At 38.5% G+C, this 22,212-nt stretch overlaps 1 protein-coding gene across 4 annotated transcripts in view; it reads right to left on the bottom strand.

Annotated features, from left to right (window-relative positions):
• MARCHF10 (membrane associated ring-CH-type finger 10) overlaps positions 1–22,212 on the bottom strand; it is a 171,043-nt gene that overhangs the window by 99,514 nt on the left and 49,317 nt on the right. For 3 of the 4 annotated variants that reach the window (XM_058179552.1, XM_058179554.1, XM_058179555.1), the window contains exon 1: positions 436–520. The exons of the other annotated variant lie outside the window; for it this stretch is intronic. The gene's annotated coding sequence lies outside the window, so the exon portion shown is untranslated. Of the gene's footprint in view, positions 1–435; positions 521–22,212 lie in introns of those variants that run through there. 4 annotated transcript variants of the gene reach the window in all.

The raw sequence follows: 22,212 nt of genomic DNA, 5'->3' as shown, positions 1-22,212 counted from the left end.
AGGATCATCAGGTGATAGTTTCCAGTAGCTGCAGTTCCCTTAATATAGATACAAATATTACAGAGAAGGTAACAAGTGTCAAAAATGTCTATGTTTTCTTCGTAGACATTTAGTTAATGTCCCATTTTAACTAGGGATACATGTACCTGTGTGTCTCGGTCTTTAAGTCTGTTATTGTGAAATAAAACCGTAAAAATTCGCCCATGATACTGGGAACAGAATGTAGGGGGAAAAAAAGAGATATCCTTCACAAGCGAGCCATAAGGATATAAAAACCGCCGCGGCCATCGCCAGAAATGGAATTGCGCCCATAATAGTAAACAAACTGCGTGTGTAAAAGTTAATATTGCAATCAAAAAAGGGGAAGGGCATATAACCCTTTCGCATTTGAACAACCATGAGCTGAGAACGACGTTTCGCCAAGAAATCTCTCACCTTCCTATTTTTGGTCTGCCTGCCTCGGGCGCGTTCGCGCTTTCTTTCTCTCCAAGCCGTCGGGTAGCGTCTACCCGTTTCCGTAGCAACCCCATAGTTCCGGTTTAGGGAATAGAGAACGAGCGAGCGAGCGTGCGCACTATGCCGTGATGGTAAAGCACCACAGAGATAGGAAATGATAGATACCCTTAAACGAACTAAAAAAAAAAAAAAGCTAGTTTTTCTTTAGAGAAGCCATCTTTAATTCGCCTCGCAGACAAAACGTGTTGACTCCCTTGAAGGAAAATTTCAGCGAGGAATTTATTTCACTGACTCCGATTACTGTGAATTAGGGTTTAAAATTTTAAAATGAGCCAATAAACATTCATATCAATAAAGGAGAATATTTGCAGCTCGGGACTGGCATGAGGGGGTCCTTGGCGCTCCTTGAACTTCGTTCTTTTGTTGCAGACGTTTCATTACCCAAACTGGGGTAACCTCATCAGGGACAGAAGGGAGTGCAGTTTGCTGTTTGCATTCGTGTTTTTCGTAGAGGCTATTGTGTGCGCGCCTACTGTATTTGAGATCGGCTGTGACAGCAGGGATGGATTTCTTCGATTATTATTACTGTACCGAGGGAGGGGCCCGTCACTCTCATGTATTGAATGTATGAGTCGACAACAAGCGTTATGCGCCAATCGAAGAGATGCCCAAGATGCTCGAAAGAGGCGCTTGAGGACCCGCGCCTCGCAGGGAGGAGGAGGGCGGGACCCAGGCTTATTTAACTGTCCGCAGTTCACGCGTTGATACTAGAGCAGCTGTTGTCTTCGTCATCGGTTGGTCTCGTCATCATGCGCAAAACGGCCCCTTCCCCCGCCTACCCGCAGGCGGAGTGGGTGGCAGCGGAGGCGATTCCTTGGGTGGGTGTTCGTACTTGTCGGCCCGTAAATTGGTCAGCCTTTGTGCGGGAACTCATAAACGCCTTAGTTAAAAATAAATAAATAAATAAATAAATAAATAGCGCGGAGGCGAAAGAGAACCCGAGGTCTCTTACAGAAATACCTCGTAATTTTGCTTTGCCTACAGGTGATTGATTGATATGCATGTATATAAATAAATGTCTACTCTTGTCAGCTGACATTCACGAACGATCCAAAGGTAGAAAACTGGCCAAGGTATTTTCTTTGGTGGAGAAATTAATACTGACCTGAAACGGTGAAAATTTGAATTTCGTGCCTTCCAAATTACTGATATTGCAATGATCAACTAGCTTGCAAACTGCCAAGTTTTCACACCAAATTTGTCCACTGTATGTATAGATATATTAATGAACACAATGCAAATAAAAATCAAAGCATCTTTCCAATTCCTCATTCTATTATCTATTCTATTCCAAATGAGAATTTATTTATTTTGCGTATGCCATTTCATACATGGATTAGCAATATATATTAACATTTCATCTAAATTATAGAATCCAATAAAATACAAATGTTAAAAAGACCTATGTTCAAATATATCTAGGCCATCTAACCATTGAAGCCCAGTTTTGTTTATATTTAAAAAAATAGATTCTGGATTGGTATATGCCCTCAGTTTACAGTCGGTCAGAATGTGATCTACATTTTGATGTGGGACCCTGCAGTCACACTGAAGGAAGGATACTATAACATTTATACAGAGTCCTGGCAGATGCTGTGTGAGCTGTCAATTCTATTCAGGATTGTCCATTGCTGAGATGGTTGTGGCATCATTTTTGTGGGATCATTTATATGTCTTTCTATGTCTGGGTGTTCAGCAACCCATTTCATTTTCCATTGGTAATCAGTGTTAAAAGTTGAGCAGATGTTGTGCAAGTGCCAGTGGGGGGTCTCTTGGATTTGAGTCTTCTTGTTGATAAATGAGGAAGGTCGGCAGGCACCGGTAGGAGTGAGCTGTTCATAATTTTTCTGTATTCCCTCACTAGTGCATCTTGCCTTCATAAAGCTGGAACAGGAATCCAGCAAGGCAGAATGGTTTTAATAAATCTGCTTATCATACTCATGGTGTCATTGAGTCTGTCATCTCAACTTCCTAGTATGGCAGAGCTGTTAAGCCATACCAGGGGCACAGTATTCTGCTGCAGAGTAGACCAACCCTAGTGCTAATGACCTGAAGGTGGCAGCTGAGGCTTCTCATTTACGCATAGTTTCTGGAGTATGCTGTTCCTAGTATTGATTTTTGCCACTGTATTCTTTAGTCCAATGTTATTCCAAGATACTTTTTAATGGGGTTAATAGGAGGGTTAATAGGATGGGGAATTATGGCCCTTTTATGTCTTGTGGCCTTCAAGTCCCAAAATTCTTAAGCCAGTCATGCTGAGGAATTCTGGAGTTTAAGTCTACAAGTCATAAAAGGACCATCGTTCCCCACCTATGAAGTAGACCTTGGGTAGGGGCTTCATTTGCTAGTTCTTTGCTAAGGTGGAAGCACATAGTTAACGTTTTGCTGGTGCTAAGACTGAGCCTCCAGAAAAGAATTTTACCAAGATTTTAAGGTCTTTGGATAGGAGGCTGTCAGCTACCTCCATGTGTTTTTCTTGTACTGCTTTGGCCAAATCATCAGTGTGTCCAAATTTGTTTCCCCTTGTCACCAGCATTATCTAAGTTGAATGGTGTATGTGCCATTCCGGGTGTTGGTTACGACCTTTAAAGCGCTCCATGGCTTAGGACCTGGGTACTTACGGGACCGCCTGCTGTTACCACATGCCTCCCACCGACCCATACGCTCCCATAGAGAGGGACTTCTCAGGGTGCCGTCCGCCAAACAATGTCGGCTGGCGGCCCCCAGGGGAAGGGCCTTCTCTGTGGGGGCTCCCACACTCTGGAACGAGCTTTCCCCGGGTTTACGTCAAATACCTGACCTTCGGACATTCCGTCGCGAACTGAAGACACATCTTTTTATTCGCGCGGGGCTGGCTTAAATTGGATTTTTAATGCGAAATTTTATTAATTTTTAAACGGGGTTTTTAGTTTACGGTAATTTTAATTTCAGGCTAATTTAAATAAGTTTTTTAAATGGTATTTTAACTTGTATATTTGTATTGTTGGTTTTATCTTGCCTGTACACCGCCCTGAGTCCTTTGGGAGAAGGGCGGTATAAAAATCAAATAAATAAATAAATAAATAAATAAATAAATTACAGAGCTGTGGGGGGAAAGTATTGTTTAATCTTACTTTATTTTTCTTTTCCCATTATCACTCAGCATGTTATCAACGTATCTTTTCTTTTATGTACACTGAGAGCATATGCACCAAGACAAATTCCTTGTGTGTCCAATCACACTTGGCCAATAAAAAAAAAAAAATTCTAATTCTAAAATGAGTCAATAGAATTTTTTTCAGGGGATAATATGGCAGTTTTCCCATCCTTCCAAACTGTTTCAGCCGCAGTTAGGTCTATGAACAAATCTCTGGTTTTGAGGCCTCGTTGGAATCCTGCTTCAATATAGCCTGTTAGGCTTAGAACCTGGTCTACACAGCTTCCATCTTGTCAGAATCTGGCTTGTTCCATGGGAAGATCTTCATTATTATGGGACTTACTCTGTTTATAATTTTTTTTTCCAGAAATTGTAGCAGAAGCTCAAAAGGGCAATTGGGCAGTAGCTTTCAACTCTGTCTAGTGGTTTGCCAGTGGTATGAGGTGATATTATTTTAGCTTTTTTGAATTCTGGTGGGAAACTATTGGAAATTACTTCTGAGTGGAATTTACCAATTCAGTTCCATGCACCACCCAGGGTTTATCAGGAATTTTGGATGAATGCCATCAAAGCCTGATGCTTTACCACATTTCAGATTACCAATGATGATGTCAATTTCCTTTATAGAGAAGGAACAAGAGTGCTCAGAAAGTGTTCTGCTTGACCACCAAAAAGTTGGAAGTGATTTCTTGATGAGAATGGAGTGTCCTTTCACTGTTGGAGCTTTGAAGAGAGATATAACTCAAGAGTCTGTTTGGTCAGGAGTTTACATTGGGCATTTTGTTGTCGGTTGTCTAATTCCTTAAAAGGTTCAAAGCTGTCTTGCTGGATTTGCTGAAATTTAGTGTTCTGTGTTCCTACTTCTTACACTGAGCTGCATCTCTGGATCACTGCTCTGTAGGAGATAAGAGTCCATTATTTCTCCAAATGAGAAATAAGGGTAAAAACAACTGGCAACTGTTTCTGTGTTTTAAATATATTAAAAACGGCCAGTATAGATTTTTTGCTTAATGCCTTGATCGTGTTTAATAAAATGTAATGTGTATTTCTCTTTTAAACCTTGCAAGTCAGCCAGAAAATTCCCAATACAGCTTAGAAAGCCTTTCAACTTCAACAAGCCTTTGAATTTTCAGCAATTTTTATTTCCAACTTCTATTCTAATCCATCATTTCTCATTATGTATTTAATATTTCATATACACATGCAGTTTTGTTGCTAGTAATATTTTCCATGCCCTCTACAGGCATATGGCCTGTTTGATTTTTGGCTTATCCTCCTAGCAATGTCTTATAAAATATTTTGAATCTTTCCCTTATTATTAAAATAAATTTGGTTGACAAAAGATTAATTGTTTTAAAAAATTCACAAATCTCTTTCTTCCCACATGTCTCTGTAATAATTCTTGGAAAATCATAATTTATGAAATCTATGCTCCACATAGTTTTGGCTTGGAAAGAGTCAATAATAAAGGTATCAGCTATTTCTGATCCCATGATACATCCCATTGTTGTTTGCAATGGCTTTATTTAGAAAAGGGATGTTCTGTCTGCTGTTATCTGTTTCTACTTTTTTTAAAATTTCTTTTTGTCACAACAGTATACACAAACAATTGTCATAGATAAAACAACATATTTTGAAGAAAATATACATATATGTATAAAAATATGCATCAACTATATCAATTTGATATGATGAAGGGAACAATAGGACAGGAACGGTAGGCACGTTTGTGCACTTATGCATGCCCCTTATGCAGCCTTATGCCCCTTATGCAGCCTTGAGATGCTATTCACCCTACTTTAAATCTCATGTAAATCCAGGTTTAATCATTTCTATCAATCCACTGCATCTCAGCTGACTGTAGTGTGATACCCATACCACATTTCTGACATCAATACAATCGAACGTGTCCAGAAATATTTTACAAGAAGAGTTCTCCACTCCTCTGAAAACAACAAAATACCTTATGTCACCAGACTTGAAATCCTAGGTTTAGAAAACCTTGTTGCCTTTGACAAGACCTAAGTTTAACTCATAGAATCATCTATTGTAATGTCCTTCCTGTTAAAGACTATTTCAGTTTCAATTGCAATAATACAAGAGCACCCAATAGATTTAATGTTAACCGCTTCAATCTAGATTGCAGAAAATATGACTTCTGTAACAGAATTATCAGTGCTTGGAACACATTACCTGACTCTGTGGTCTCTTCTCATAATCCCAAAAGCTTTAACCAAAAACTTTCTACTATTGACCTCACCCCATTCCTAAAAGGACTATAAGGGGCATGCATAAGAGCACAAACGTGCTTACCGTTCCTGTCCTGTTGTTTTCTTTTTTCTTATATGTATACTTATACTTCCTTATATTTCCTCATATATATGTTTATATACTATATAATCATTTTGTGTGATGCTTATGTATATTGTTGTGACAAAAATAAATAAATAAATAAATAAATAAATAGTAAAATAATCTTGCATCAAGGCAAAGCATACACATAGCTTTGAAAATAGAAAGTTCTTTAAAATTTTGAAATGTGGAATATAGAGATTAATCATTATGCTTTCTGGAATATCAGCCATTAGTATCATTTTGGTTTCTTCTTTATATTTTAGGAGTAAATGTAGCAAAAACTTCTTAAGGCCATGGATATCTTAATTTTCCCAGGTAACCACTAAAGGAATCATAACTTTCTTGATCGGGGTTTTTCAAACTGTGTTCCATGGCATCCTAGATTCTGTGAGAACTTTTTTTAATAGTAATTTTGATTTTTCTTCAGAAAATTAAAATACAAACTCCCAAAGATTTTTTTTTGCAAAAACAAGACAAAAATACTCAACATTTTAAAAACTATATTAAAAAGCAAGAGAAAAAAACATGTACATATATTACTGCCCCATGAATATTGATAAATATATTGCAACAATATTATCCCGCTTGTGAAGAAGGCCTAAAATTTAAAAACTTCTATCTATTGCATTATTTGACCTGTCATCTATCAATAAAGCAACAGAATTAAATTTTAAAATCTTCCATTATCAATCTATTATTGTGTTTAACTTATAGAAAGTCTACTACAGCTAATAATGTGGAATCCTTACCACATATCGGACATTAATACAATCAGGCGAGTTCAGAAGTACTTCACAAGAAAAGTCTAGCACTTTTCTGTCCATAATAGAATACCTTCTGCTACTAGCCTTGAAATAATAGCCCCCCGTCACCCAAAACATCCAACCATCCGTCGTACAAAACTTTCAATCAGCCGTCATCCAAAACTAGGTACGCACGCCCTTTATTTCCTCTATACCAACCACTACAGAACTTAAATGCAAACTGATAAATGCAAGAAGCATTGTAAACAAAATGCCTGAATTTCTCCTCTTGTTAAATACTGGTACATTCGTCATTATATTTGTATGCGAAACATGGCTGAACTAGGACTTCCAGGTGGCACCGTTTGTGATGGAGATGGTCTTTTAGACCGCCAGCCTTGGGATCTTGTAAGAATCACTAAGACAGTGTCGATCAGCTGTCAAGTGATTTGGAAAACCGAATCGGGAGAAGAGGGGAAAGTGAGTTAATGGGCAGAGGTAGAGTGCCCCAAGAATCCCTGGAACGACTCCAGGGGTTCGGATGGGAGGGCTCCCTAGGAAGCCCCGGGAAAACTCCGGATCCAAGGCTTTTCTGCAGGCTAGCAGAACAAATCACAACATCCACTCCTGGGACCAATATTGGATTATAAATTGAATCATTACCAGCGGAGCAGAAGCAGGAGGGCAAGCGGTGGCAAATAACAAAACCTTACCTTCCCGATACCTTGTTTTCTTATGCTAAAGACAAGAACGGAACGCAGCCATTGAAGTAATAGGCTGAAAGTGAAAGTGAGAACGCTCTTATTGTTTCAGTGCTGAGTCACTAGAGACTGTTGTAGTACTTTTTGAAAGGAAAAAGGAGACTTTGAAAGCGGTGGAAGATTGAAGAAGTTTTAATGACTTTTATTGACTTTGATTAAAATATAAGTTTAGAATGGCAGCTAAACAAATTAAAGCAAGTTCTACTAAAGGAGCTGGGGCATCCCCAGCTCATACATCTGAAACTAAAGTATTAAATTTAGTGACATTACAAGATAATTTGAAGGACTGTCAAAGAGTCTCTAGGCTTACAAGCCTCCCTTATTGAGGAGAAATTTAAAGAGATGGTGGGGGAAGTTTCTGAAATTAAAGAGGAAGTTTCAGAAATTAAGGAAGGAAATAAGGAAATAAGAGAAGGAATTAATATAGCAATCCAAAGTTTGGTATCAAATATGATACAGTTAGAGGAAAGTGTGGAAGAAATTAAGCAAGTTAATTTAAAACTGGAAAGTAAAATCGAGGAAATTCAAAATAAGGTGGAGAAGACAGATGATGAGGTTGTTTTGATACAACACAGGGCAATGGAATTTGCTTTAAGAATAAGGGGGGTTAGAGAGAATAAACAAGAAGATTTAAATCAGATATTTTCAGAGGCTTTTGCAGAGATTTTGGGGGAGCAACCAGAAGATTTTGTTCTTCAAATTGATAAAATTTACCGGGTTAATTCGTGGATTACGAGACAAAAACAACTGCCAAGAGATATGGTTATATATTTTACTATCAGGCGAGTCAGAAACTAAATTTTACGGCATCTTATAAAGGGAAAATACAAGTAGCTGGTTAAGAAATTTTAATACTGAAGGAAATTCCTCCTAAAATGTTGAGAAGTAGAAAGGATTTTGCCTTTCTCGTAGATGAACTGAGAAAAAGACAGCTAGAATATAGAAGGGATATTCCAACTAGTATAATAGTTTTTCAAGCAGGAAAAGTACATCGTCTCAATACAGTTTTGAAAGTGAGAGACTGTTACATTAATGTCCTAAAAGCTGGAAACCCGCCATCACCAGAAAGATGAAGCAGAAGGGATTCTGATGAGATAAAGAAGGGGAAAGAGAAGGCACGTGATGACTGTGGTGATAGTTATGGAGGAGGATTTGCTCCCCTGATTAGCGATCTTATTCAGAGGGAGGCCGTGGACCTTATGGGCATTACGGAGACCTGGTTGGGCACAGAAGGGGGTGTACCCCTAGTCGAACTGTGCCCTCCGGGTTTCCGTGCATTTCATCAACCGAGGGCCCAAGGTAGGGGTGGGGGGGTGGCGGTTGTGATTAGTGAAGGTCTGGAGCCGAGGGAGTCCACTGTTCCTCAGATAGCGGGCTGTGAATCCCTCCTTGTGAAGTGGGGCCATCGTAATCAGATGGGGCTGTTGATCACGTACCTGGCTCCTTGCTGCGTGACTACAGCCCTACCCGAACTGCTAGAGGTGCTTGCCGGCGTAGTGGTTGAGATTCCCAGACTTATGGTCTTGGGAGATTTCAACCTGCCATCAGCCGGCTTGTCGTCAACGGTGGTTCGAGAGTTCCAGGCCTCCATGACGGCCTTGGATCTGATTCAAGTAACTGATGGCCCTACACACATTGGGGGAGGCACGCTTGACTTGATTTTTATCTCTGGTCAGTGGGCTAATGATCTGGTTTTAGGAGATATAGTGAAAGAATCGGTGTCATGGTCAGATCATTTTCTCCTTCGCCTAGACTTTCGGACTGCCGCTCCACACCGCAGGGAGACGGAGCCAGTGCGTTGGTTCCGTCCCAGGCGCCTGATGGACCCGGAGAGGTTCCTGACGGAGCTTGGGCCGCTTCCTGAGGATCTTACCCACGGCACGACTGAAGAACTGGTCGCGGCTTGGGAACGGGCCGCGGCTGGGGCTCTGGACCGTGTCGTGCCTTTGCGGCCTCTGACCCGGCGCCGATCTCAATTAGCTCCCTGGTTTTCCGAGGAGCTGAGAGAGATGAAGCGCCGGCGAAGACGCCTAGAGAGTATTTGGAGGTCCAGCCGTGCCGAGGCTGATCGGACACTAGTGAGGTCTTTTACGAAGACCTACCTAGTGGCAATGAGGGATGCGAAGCGTTCCTACGTTTCCACCCTCGTTGCATCGGCAGATAACCGCCCGGCCGCCCTGTTTCGGGTGACCCATTCCCTCCTTCAACATGAGGGGCGGGATGACCCTCTGCAGGGACGAGCTGAGGAGTTTAACGGTTATCTATACAATAAAATCGTTCAGCTTCGTGACGGCTTGGACCATGGTTGCGACGATTCGGCTGAGATGACAGAGACTCGTCTTGTTGAGGTTATTTGGGATGAATTTGAGTCTGTGGCTCTCGAGGACGTGGACAGGTTGTTGGGGAGGGTGCATGCAACTACGTGTTTATTGGACCCGTGTCCTTCTTGGTTAGTGCTGGCTGCCCAAGATGTGACACAAGGCTGGCTCCAGGGGATTATAAATGCTTCTTTGGTTGAAGGGGTTTTCCCCGCCGCCTTGAAAGAGGCGGTGGTGAGACCCCTCCTGAAGAAGCCTTCCCTGGACCCGGCTATTTTGGGAAACTACCGTCCAGTCTCCAACCTTCGCTTCCTGGCGAAGGTTGTAGAGAGTGTGGTTGCATGGCAGCTCCCCCGGCACCTGGATGAAACTGTCTATCTAGACCCGTTCCAGTCCGACTTCCGACCCGGTTACAGCACGGAAACGGCTTTGGTCGCGTTGGTGGATGACCTCTGGAGGGCCAGGGACAGGGGTTGTTCCTCTGCCTTGGTCCTACTAGATCTCTCAGCGGCTTTCGATACCATCGACCATGGTATCCTGCTGCGCCGGTTGGAGGGATTGGGAGTGGGAGGCACCGTTTATCGGTGGTTCTCCTCCTATCTCTCCGATCGCAGTCGGTGTTGACGGGGGGGCAGAGGTCGTCCTCGAGGTGCCTCACTTGTGGGGTGCCTCAGGGGTCGATTCTCTCGCCTACCCTGCTCAACATCTATATGAAGCCGCTGGGTGAGGTCATCAGTGGTTTCGGGGTGAGTTACCATCTGTACGCTGATGATACTCAGCTGTACTTTTCCACCCCGGGCCACCCCAACGAAGCGGTCGAAGTGCTGTCCCGGTGTTTGGAAGCTGTACGGGTCTGGATGGGGAGAAACAGACTCAAGCTCAATCCCTCCAAGACGGAGTGGCTGTGGATGCCGGCATCCCGGTACAGCCAGCTGCTCCTGCAGCTGACTGTTGGGGGCGAGTTAGTGGCCCCAAAGGAGGTGGTTCGCAACTTGGGTGTCCTCCTGGATGGACGGCTGTCTTTTGATGAACATCTAGCGACCGTCTCCAGGAGGGCCTTCCACCAGGTTCGCTTGGTGCGCCAGTTGCGTCCCTTCCTTGACCGGGATGCCCTATGCACAGTCACTCACGCTCTGGTTACGTCTCGGCTGGATTATTGCAATGCTCTCTACATGGGGCTGCCCTTGAGGTGCACCCGGAGGCTGCAGTTGGTCCAGAATGCAGCTGCGCGAGTAGTAATGGGAGCCACCCGAGGCTCCCGCGTAACACCTCTGCTCCGCAGTCTGCACTGGCTTCCTGTGGTCTTTCGGGTGCGCTTCAAGATTTTGGTTACCACCTTTAAAGCGCTTCATGGCTTAGGACCCGGGTACTTACGAGACCGCCTGCTGTTACCTTATGCCTCCCACCGACCCGTACGCTCTCACAGAGAGGGTCTCCTCAGGGTGCCGTCCGCGAAACAATGTCGGCTGGCTCCCCTCTGTGGGAGCTCCGACGCTCTAGAATGAACTTCCCCCTGGCATATGTCAGGTGCCTGATCTTTGGACCTTCCGTCGTGAACTAAAAACATATCTATTTACTCAAGCGGGACTGGCATGAATTGGTTGATTTTATTGGGGGTTTTAATCTATATTTTAAATTTTAAATTTTAAATTTATTTTAATTTGTCAGCCGTCTACTAATTTGGTCCATTTTAAATATGTTTTAATTGTATATATTTTGTATTTTACTTTGGCTGTACACCGCCCTGAGTCCTTCGGGAGAAGGGCGGTATAAAAATTCAATAAATAAATAAATAAAGTTACAGAAAGCCCGAAAGACCAAAGGCAGACTAGAGCTGCTATCAAGCAGATGCAACAAGAAGCAAAAGTTCAACAAACTTCAAAGGCAGTACAAGATACCAAAACAGAAGCAGAGGGAGGAGCTAGACCGAAGATCCGAGAGGATTGGCAACTGATGCTTCAAAAGCTTCCGTTTGCCAAAAATGGCAAATAGGTTTCTATCCTGGAATGTTAATGGTTTAAATTCATCATGCAAGAGACAGAAGATATTTCATTATTTGAAACAGTTTAAGTATGATGTAATATGTTTACAGGAAACCCATATTAGAAGTTCGGACCGAAAGTACTTGATAAACTCCAGGCTTGGTACACATTTTGTTGCAGCAGTTCCAGAGAAAAAAAAATGGTATAGTTGTGTATTTTAAGAAGGGATTATTAGTAAAACTAATTGAAGCAGATGTTCAAGGAAGATATATTGCTATTGAACTTTTACAAGAAGGAGAAAAGATACTTATAATTGGAGTTTATGCTCCTAACCAACAGCAAGAACCTTTTTTTAAATTTTTACACAATAGAATTATACATTGGGATTATAAATCGCATATATTAATGGGAGATTGGAATGGAGTTTTGGATACTTGGAAAGACAAAAAGGGCTTACTTTACAATATTTCAAGTTGTGCAAAGTTACCTAAAGCCTTTTTTGATATGATGGATGACTTAGAACTAATAGATGTTTGGCGAAAATTGAATAAGGAAGAGAAAAAAAATTTTTTTTTCAGATAGACATCAATCTTTTTCAAGGATTGATTTTATATTAATTACTAATGATTTGCTTTTTAGGGTGAAGAAAACTAAGATATGTCCAAGGATTTTGACGGATCATAGCCCTGTGTGGATAGAATCTGATTAGGGGAAGGGTGTTAGGAGATCATGGAAGTTGAATGAAAATTTGTTTAGATATGAAGAAAATGTAAAAAAATGTAAAAAAAAAAGAAATAATTTTTTGACATGAATATGAATAAGGGTACTTCTGTGGAGATCGTTTGGGACGCGAACAAGGCTTAATGAGAGGAGTTTTAATATATATGAACAATAAATATAGATGTAAATTACAGAAAAAGAGAAAAGAATTAGAGGAGGAAATGAAAAAAAGAGAACAGTTACTTATAAAGAGTCCTGGAGATAAGAAAATAAAGGAGTCAATAAATATATTACGAGGGCAATTTAATATGATGGTGGCAGACCAGGTGGCAACAAATTTACAATATGCTAAACTTAATACATTTAATAATACTAATAAATCGGGTAGGTGGTTAGCTTATATATTAAGGAAAAAACAGAAATTACGTACTATTGGTAAGGTAGAATATAGGGGTAAAGAAGTATATCAACAGAATTTGATTCAAAAAGCCTTTTTGGAATTTTATACAAAGTTATACCATAGAGATTTAATCAAAGAAATAGATATAGATAGATGTTTACAAGAGGAAGGTATTCAAGAAATTACATTAGAGCAAAGGGAGGAATTGAACCAACTTATAACAATAGAAGAAATAATTTTTGCAATTAAATAGTTGAAAATGGGTAAAGCCCCAGGTACAGATGGTTTAACAGCTGTTTATTATAAAAACTTACAAGAGGAAATGTTAGAGCCGCTTAAGGTGTTATTTAATAAAATTCAATCTGGAGGAGGAGTGCCTCCATCATGGAGAACGGCTTTTATCTCGCTGATTCTGAAGGAAGAGCAAGATTGTAGTAAACCTGAAAATTATAGGCCAATATCGTTTTTAAATACTGATTATAAGATTTTTGCTAAGATATTAGCCAATAGATTAATGTCATTAATGAGTTATACGATTCATAGTGATCAATCAGGGTTTATTAAAGGGAGACAAATGAGATATAATATGAGACAGATTGTAGATCTATTGGAATATTTAGAAAGGAATAACCAAGTCCCAACAGCGTTCTTTTTTTTGGATGCTGAAAAAGCCTTTGATAGACTGAACTGGCAATTTTTATTTAAAGTTATAGAAAGGATGCAGTTTGGAGACTATTTTATACAAGCAATTAAAGGAATATATCAGAAACAGACAGCACAAATAATAATTAATGGTAGTTTAACAGAATCTTTTAGAATTGAAAAAGGTACAAGGCAAGGATGTCCCTTGCCCCCATTATTGTTTATTTTAACTTTAGAAATGTTATTTATTTATTTATTTTATTTGCATTTATATCCTGCCCTTCTCCGAAGACTCAGGGCGACTTACATATGTCAAGCAATAGTCTTCATCCATTTGTATATTATATACAAAGTCAACTTATTGCCCCCAACAGTCTGGGTCCTCATTTTACCTACCTTATAAAGGATGGAAGGCTGAGTCAACCTTGGGCCTTATTACCTGCAATAATTGCAAGCAACTGCTGTTAATAATAGACTGTCTTAGCAGTCTGAGCCACTCAAGGATACATGGCTCAAATCAAATAACGGGAATAAAAATTAGACAGCAGGATTATAGATTAAAAGCATTTGCGGATGACTTGGTTGTTACTTTAACTCAACCTATTCAGTCAGCTATATACTTAAAAGAGATAATTAATCAATATGGTAAGGTATCTGGTTTTAAAGTTAATCAACAGAAGACAAAGATGATAACTAAAAATATGAACATACATCAAAAAGAAGAATTAGAAAGAGTTACAGGATATGAAATTGTTAAAAAAGTTAAATACTTAGGAGTATATATTACAGCTTCAAATATGAAATTATATAAAAATAATTAAGAGGTGTTGTGGCAGAAGGTACAGAAGGAAATGGAGAATTGGAAGAAATTACAATTATCTTTGTTGGGAAGAATAGCAGCAATTAAAATGAATATTTTGCCTAGGTTTTTATTTTTATTTCAAATGTAGGGATTGTATTGTATTTGGGTATTAGTTTAAAAGGGGAATGGGGAGTTAAGGGATCAATGAGGGAGAAGGGATTATGGGGTATGGTTTTTGTAGCATGTTTGTTAGATGTTATACCCTGTATTTTGCTCTGGGAAGTTGAGGGGGGAGGGGGAGGGGGAGGGTGAAGGGGGATTTTTAAAAAAAAAAATATGTTTGTTGTAAAACTTTTTCAATAAAAAAGAAAGAAAGAAACATGGCTGAACTCATCCCTCCCAGACTCGATCATTTCAGACAGAGAACATCATGTTTTCCGTTCTGATCGCGAAACCTGCAGAGATGGTGGAGTGGCTATCTTTTACAAAAAGTCACTGAATCTAAAAAATATTCAAGTTACACATAAACTCGCTCTTCCAGAAACTATTGTCTATGAACTGTCCCTTAACATCACACTTCGCTTCTTGCTATGCTACAGAGCCCCCGACTACGACATTGCACATGCAAACATGTTAACACTACTAACATGGGCTACCTCTTGCCTTATCCTCTCATCTTCCTGGGTGACCTCAACCTATCTCTTATCAATTGGATAACAAACGAATGTACAACTTAACTCATCGATACTACCCTGTACAAATCTAGGTCTTGATCAACTAGTAACTAAATACAAGATTCAGCAACTACCTTGATCTCATCTTCTGCAACAACACAAACACAATTTATGGACTACAAATAAAAGAACCCTTTCCCAACAGTGATCACAGCATGATAGACTTTTGTCTCAATATACGTCCTTACAATAATCTCCATAATAATGGTATACCAAACTACAATTTCAAAAAAGCCAGCTATGATCTTATAGACACCGACCTCTCTTCTCTTGACTGACAAATTCTATTCCCTAACTGTATCACTGCTGAAGACCACTATAGCGTTTTCCTACTTGAAGTCAATAGAGTCATTAAACTATACGTACCACAAGCCACCATCATAATCAGGAAAAACAAATTATCCATTTCAATAAAAAAGCTCCAATCCAAAAAAAAATCCCTATGGCGAAAAAACAAAACTGGCTATGTAGCCAACTTTAAAAACCGGTACAAAAATATATGCCACCAAATAAAGACTGAATGCACCAATTACCACATCAAACAAGAAGATCTGCGCACAAAATCCAATTGCGCTTTCTATAATTTTGTAAACAACAAACTTAAAGACTCGAGATCCATCCCACCCCTAAAAGGATCTAACGGTAAAGAATGTAATTATGAAACAGTTAAAGCAAACCTCTTTAACACATTCTTTGGCTCAGTCTTTGTTAACAGTAATGGCTCATACCCAAAATTCCCCAGTTGTACCAACAATGATTACAACGATCTAACACAAATAGATTTCACAGAAGATAATATTGAAAAGGCCCTGCGCAGACTGAAAACCATCTCTATCTATTGGACCTGATGGTCTATGTGCATACTTCTTAAAAAAGCTTTCCACTGTTATAGCAAAACTCCTAAGCATAATCTTTGAAAAATCTTTCAAGACCAGCTCCCTTCCCAAACTATGGTCACTAGCCACGGTCATCCCTGTCTTCAAAAAAGGAGACCCCAGCCTGGTTGAAAATTACAGACCAATTTCTTTATGCTGCATCACCTGCAAAGTAATGGAATCAATCATCAACCAATCTATTATCCTCCACCTAGAAACAAACAACCTACTCTCTAATAAACAATTTGGTTTAGAAAAAAAAAAATTATCATATAATTTACAACTTCTTCACTGCAAAAACATATGGACTACAAATCTTGATCAGGACAAAGCAATAGATGCAATCTACATAGATTTCTGTAAAGCTTTTGACTCAGTGGTACATGACAAACTTCTCCTAAAACTAAAATCCTATGGCATCTCTGGACTCCTCCATAATTGGATAACAGTATTCCTGTCAAACGGACAACAAGTGGTCAAAATAGGTAGTGTCCTATCAAATCCTGCTCCTGTCAATAGTGGTGTCCCCCAAGGCAGCATTCTAGGACCAACACTCTTTATATTATACATTAATGATCTCTGTGACCATATTAAAAATAATTGTGTTCTTTTCACTGATGATGTCAAACTATTTAACACTACCAACAATGTGGCTACCTTTCAAAAAGACCTTGACTTTGTGTCGGAATAGTCAAAAATTTGGCAACTCCAAATCTCAACCAGCAAATGCTCTGTCTTACACATTGGAAAAAAGAATCTAAACACTAAATACAAACTCGATGGACATTACCTTGTAGATGACCCTCACCCCATCAAAGACCTTGGAGTTTTCATATCAAATGATCTAAGTGCCAAAGCCCACTGCAACTACATCGCAAAAAAGGCTTTAAGAGTTGTAAACTTAATCTTGCATAGCTTCTTCTCCAGAAACACTACACTACTAACCAGAACTTATAAAACATTTGCTAGACCAATTCTTGAATACAGCTCGCCTGTCTGGAATCCACACCACATTTCAGACATCAATACAATTGAACGTGTCCAGAAACATTTTACAAGAAGAGTACTCCAGTCCTCTGAATACAACAAAATACCTTATGCCACCAGACTTAAAATCTTGGGTTTAGAAAACTTAGAACTCCGCCGCCTTCAACAGGACCTGTGTTTAACTCATAGAATAATCTATTGCAATGTCCTTCCTGTTAAAGACTACTTCAGCTTCAATCACAACAATATAAGAGCAAACAATAGATTTAAACTTAATATTAACCGCTTCAATCTTGATTGCAGAAAATATGACTACAGTAACAGAGTTGTTAATGCCTGGAATGCACTACCTGACTCTGTGGTCTCTTCCCAAAATCACCAAAGCTTTAACAAAAGACTATCAACTATTGACCTCACCCCATTCTCTTATGCACCCCAGGTGCAAAAGAGCACCCGCATGCCTACTGTTCCTGTCCTAATGTTCCCTTTGATTGTATCCAATTCGTATGGTTATTTCATGCTTATACTTACATATACTGTTGTGTTTGAAAAATAAATAAATAAATAAATAAATAAATAAATAAATAAATAAATAAATAAATAGTCTTGGTTTGGATAGTTTACAACCGCAACTCTTGTGGTCAGATTTAGGTACTGCATACACAATTGGACATAGTATCTTACCTGTAAATGATTTTTTAATTTTAATCATAATGTAACACATGCAAACAACTTCTTTAAACTTAATGTAAACTACTTTAAACTTGATTTTAAAAAAATTCAATTTTTGTAACAGAGTTGTCAAAGTCTGGAATATCTTACCTGATTTAGTTGTCTCAGCTACTAACTTTCATAGTTTTAATTCTAACTTAATTTCTGTGGACTTCATCACATATTTAAGAGGTTCTTAAGGCTGTGTGTATAAGTGCACTTATGTGTCTATTGTCACTATCACATCTTCATTTTTTCATTTCGTTTGTTCAAATTTGTAATTTTTGTTTCTTGAATAAATACAGTATTTGTTATACACAAACTTACTTTGTAGTACACTAACTACAAAAGTTACAATACAATCCTATGCTCATGTGATAGAAAGCTTTAAGTCCCAACATTGATTACTAAGTCTAAAGTAACTGTGTCTGTAGTTCCATATATTTACCTGGAAGTAACCCACTTAAATCAGGGAGATTTATTTCTGAATAAATATCAGTAAAACTATAACTTGCCTGAGACAATATACTATATTTATTCAAAATGTGATTTGCTTATTTGAAATTTAACATGCTATTTGAAAACTGTTATTAAATTGTAAAGTACAATTTTATGAGAACACACCCTATGCTTTTAGTGGTAAACCAAACCAAGTCTTAGTTATGTGTTTCAGATAAGCCAACAGCACACTTAATGATAATATTAGGAGACTGTCATCCTATGCTATAATAGTTACTTGGGTTGGCTTAACTTTGTATTTTGCATCTGTTGATGTCAGGCAGGAATTTGGGCAACAACATATAGAATTAACTTGAATCAACATTCTTTTAAGAGGAAAATAATACTTAATGAATTCTTTATAATATATACCCCGATTTCCTTATGTTTGCTAGTTTCTTAAGCTGTATTTATAGAACATGCCAACCATGCTTTAATTTAAAAGGTATATTTGGTGGATATACATCATAGAATGAAGGCTAACAAATCATATTTGTTAGATTTAGGTCATGTCTTATGACCGACATAGGTTAAAATATAAATGAACAAACAAGCAAGCAAACCATGTTTTGGCTTAGTATATTGGGTAAAGCCAACCCTAGTTGGTTGGTATAGTTTTCTTGGTTGTTGCATGTATCTGAATTTGATTGCATTCCATTTGGTGAATGTATCTGAATTTGACCGCATTTTATTTTTATTTTTCAGTAACACAACCCTAAACAGTTATATACCGTAGTTAAATCCAAGTTTATTTGATATTACACAAGGTGAAATTCATATTTTGAACTGTCATGATTTAATTGTTTGTGATTTATTGCATAAATCACCATTGACTAAGTTAGTATGTGTTAAATTGTAACATAATTCTCTCTCTCTGCAAGAGAGATGGGTAGTTTCAAAATTTGATAAACAAAATATAATTTCGAAATCTCAGTTTCTAGGTTTGCAAGTTACATTATAATTATTAGTATCTCAGCTTTCGTTTTGTGAAATGCAGAGCTATCTCAGATCCACTGAAAATTGGTGGTAAAATGGCTGGTTTGATGGACAAGAAATTGCTTTTTAATTTTTTTTAAAAGGTGGACATGTATGCAATAAGCTTTTTGTAAGACAAATCCTTTCTATCCTCAGCCCTGATAAGAAAATATACATGAAAAGTTTAGTAGCCATTTACACCAGTTTCATCAGGCATGCTTCCTGTGGTCCTTGACAATCCATATATGAGGTAAAGATATATGTTTATGTCCATGATTCTTAAAGATTATACAAAGATTTTCCTTCAAAGAGCTTTACAAGAGCAACTCTTAAAATAGGATGGAGAGGGCAGATCTGTACATTCTGCTTGCCTTTACCAGTATGAGCCATTAATTTATTTTTTAAAATTTTTTTTATTTATTTTGTCACAACAGTATATATAAGCATAAGCATGAAAATAACTATATAATATATAAGCATATATATAAGCATATGTATGTAATAACTATATTAATTGAATATAATGAAAGGAAACAATAGGACAGGAACGGTAAGCACATTTGTGCTCTTATGCACGCCCCTTACAGACCTCTTAGGATTGGGGTGAGGTCAACAGTAGACAGTTTTTGGTTAAAGCTTTGGGGATTTTGAGAAGAGAACTCAGAGTCAGGTAGTATGTTCCAAGTATTAATAACTCTGTTACTGTAGTCATATTTTCTGCAATCAAGATTGAAGCGGTTAATATTAAGTTTAAATCTATTGTTTGTTCTTGTATTGTTGTGATTGAAGCTGAAGTAGTCTTTAACAGGAAGGACATTGCAATAGATGATTCTATGAGTTAAACACAGGTCCTGTTGAAGGTGGTGGAGTTCTAAGTTTTCTAAACCCAAGATTTCAAGTCTGGTGGCATAAGGTATTTTGTTGTATTCAGAGGACTGGAGAACTCTTCTTGTAAAATGTTTCTGGACACGTTCAATTGTATTGGTGTCTGAAATGTGGTATGAGTTCCAGACAGGCGAGCTGTATTCAATAATTGGTCTAGCAAATGTTTTATAAGCTCTGTTTAGTAGTGTAGTGTTTCTGGAGAAGAAGCTACGTAAGATTAGGTTCACAACTCTTAAAGCCTTTTTTGCGATGTAGTTGCAGTGGGCTTTGGCACTTAGATCATTTGATATGAAAACTCCAAGGTCCTTAATAGGGTAGGGGTCATCTATAAGGTAATGTCCATCGAGTTTGTATTTAGTGTTTAGATTCTTTTTTCCAATGTGTAAGACAGAGCATTTTCTGGCTGAGATTTGGAGTTGCCAAGTTTTTGACTATTCTGACACAAAGTCAAGGTCTTTTTGAAGGGTAGCCGCATTGTTGGTAGTGTTAAATAGTTTGACATCATCAGTGAAAAGAACACAATTATTTTTAATATGGTCACAGAGATCATTAATGTATAATATGAAGAACGTTGGTCCAAGAACACTGGCTTGGGAAACGCCGCTATTGACAGGAGCAGGATTTGATAGGGCACTGCCTATTTTGACCACTTGTCTGTTTGACAGGAACGCTGTTATCCAGTTGTGGAGGGATCCAAAGATGCCGTAGGATTTTAGTTTTAGGAGAAGTTTGTCATGTACCACTGAGTCAAAAGCTTTACAGAAGTCTATGTAAATTGCAAATCTTGATCAAGATTTGTAGTCCATATGTTTTTGCAGTGAAGAAGTTGTAAGTTACATGATAATTTTTTTCTGAAACCAAATTGTTTATTAGAGAGTAGATTGTTTGTTTCTAGGTGGAGGATAATGGATTGGTTGATGATAGATTTCATAACTTTACAGGTGATGCAGAGAGATTGGTCTGTAATTTTCAACTAAGCTGAGGTCTCCTTTTTTGAAGACAGGGATGATCGTGGCTAGTGACCAAAGTTTGGGAAGGGAACTGGTCGTGAAGGCTTTTCCAAAGATTATGCTTAGGGGTTCCGCTATATTAGTGGAAAGCTTTTTCAAGAAGTATGTACATAGTCCATTAGGTCCTATAGATAGGGATGGTTTCAGTTTGCACAGACCTTTTTCAACATTTTCTTCAGTGAAATCTATGTGTGTTTGGTCGTTGTTGGTATGATTGGAGAATATCGGATATGAGCCTTTACTGTTAACAAAGACTGAACCGAAAAATGTGTTAAAGAGGTTTGCTTTAACTGTTTCATCATTATTTTCTTTGTCATTAGATTCTTTTAGTGGTGGGATGGATCTCGAGTCATTAAGTCGTTGTTCACAAAATTATAAAAAGCACGATTGGAATTTGTGCGCAGAAGGTCTTCTTCTTGTTTGATGTGGTAATTGGTGCATTCAATTTTTATTTGGTTGCATATATCTCTGTAGCGGTTTTTGAAATTAGCTACGTGTCCCTTTTTGTTTTTTCTCCAAAGGGACTTTTTTTGGATTGATGCTTTTTTATTGATATGGGTAATTTGTTTTTCTTGATTTTTGTGGTGGTTTGTGGTACGCAGAGTTTAATGACTCTTAAATCACTACTACTGAGTTGTAGGAATAGATCTTGTTTCTCCAAAGTTGGGTTAAGCCCTTCTACGTGGTTGGTTTGCAGCAACTGCAATTAAGTTCTGCAGTGGCCATACTAGTCTGGATGATTGCCAATTCAATTCTACAGTCAATCCACTGCAATCCATACTGGGATTCTGAAAGTTCTGAGATGCTGGAAGTAGTTAAAGAAACCAGGATCTTTTAATATCAAATTACCCAGAATGGATCAAAGTCACCCAATGAGTGGATTTGAGGATGGATTTGAACACAAGTCTCTCAAGTCCTAGGTCAGAATCTTAATTATTATATCACACAGGGCTCTCAGTATATACATATACACACAAATGCTGTGCTTAAACAGAATATGGATTATCTTATTTTGCATCTCCATCTCAGTTGACCTCCTAAGGCTATAAAAGATTGTTTACTTTTGATTCAGCAAGATAATGCAAACTATTCTGTGCTAATCTTAGATTTGATTAACTAGATATGCTTTAGAAATCTTTTCATATCTCTAAATCTTGAAGAC

The sequence above is a fragment of the Ahaetulla prasina genome, chromosome 4 (assembly GCF_028640845.1).
Source record: "Ahaetulla prasina isolate Xishuangbanna chromosome 4, ASM2864084v1, whole genome shotgun sequence".
NCBI lineage: Eukaryota > Metazoa > Chordata > Lepidosauria > Squamata > Colubridae > Ahaetulla > Ahaetulla prasina.
This window is presented reverse-complemented; position numbering and strand designations above follow the sequence as displayed.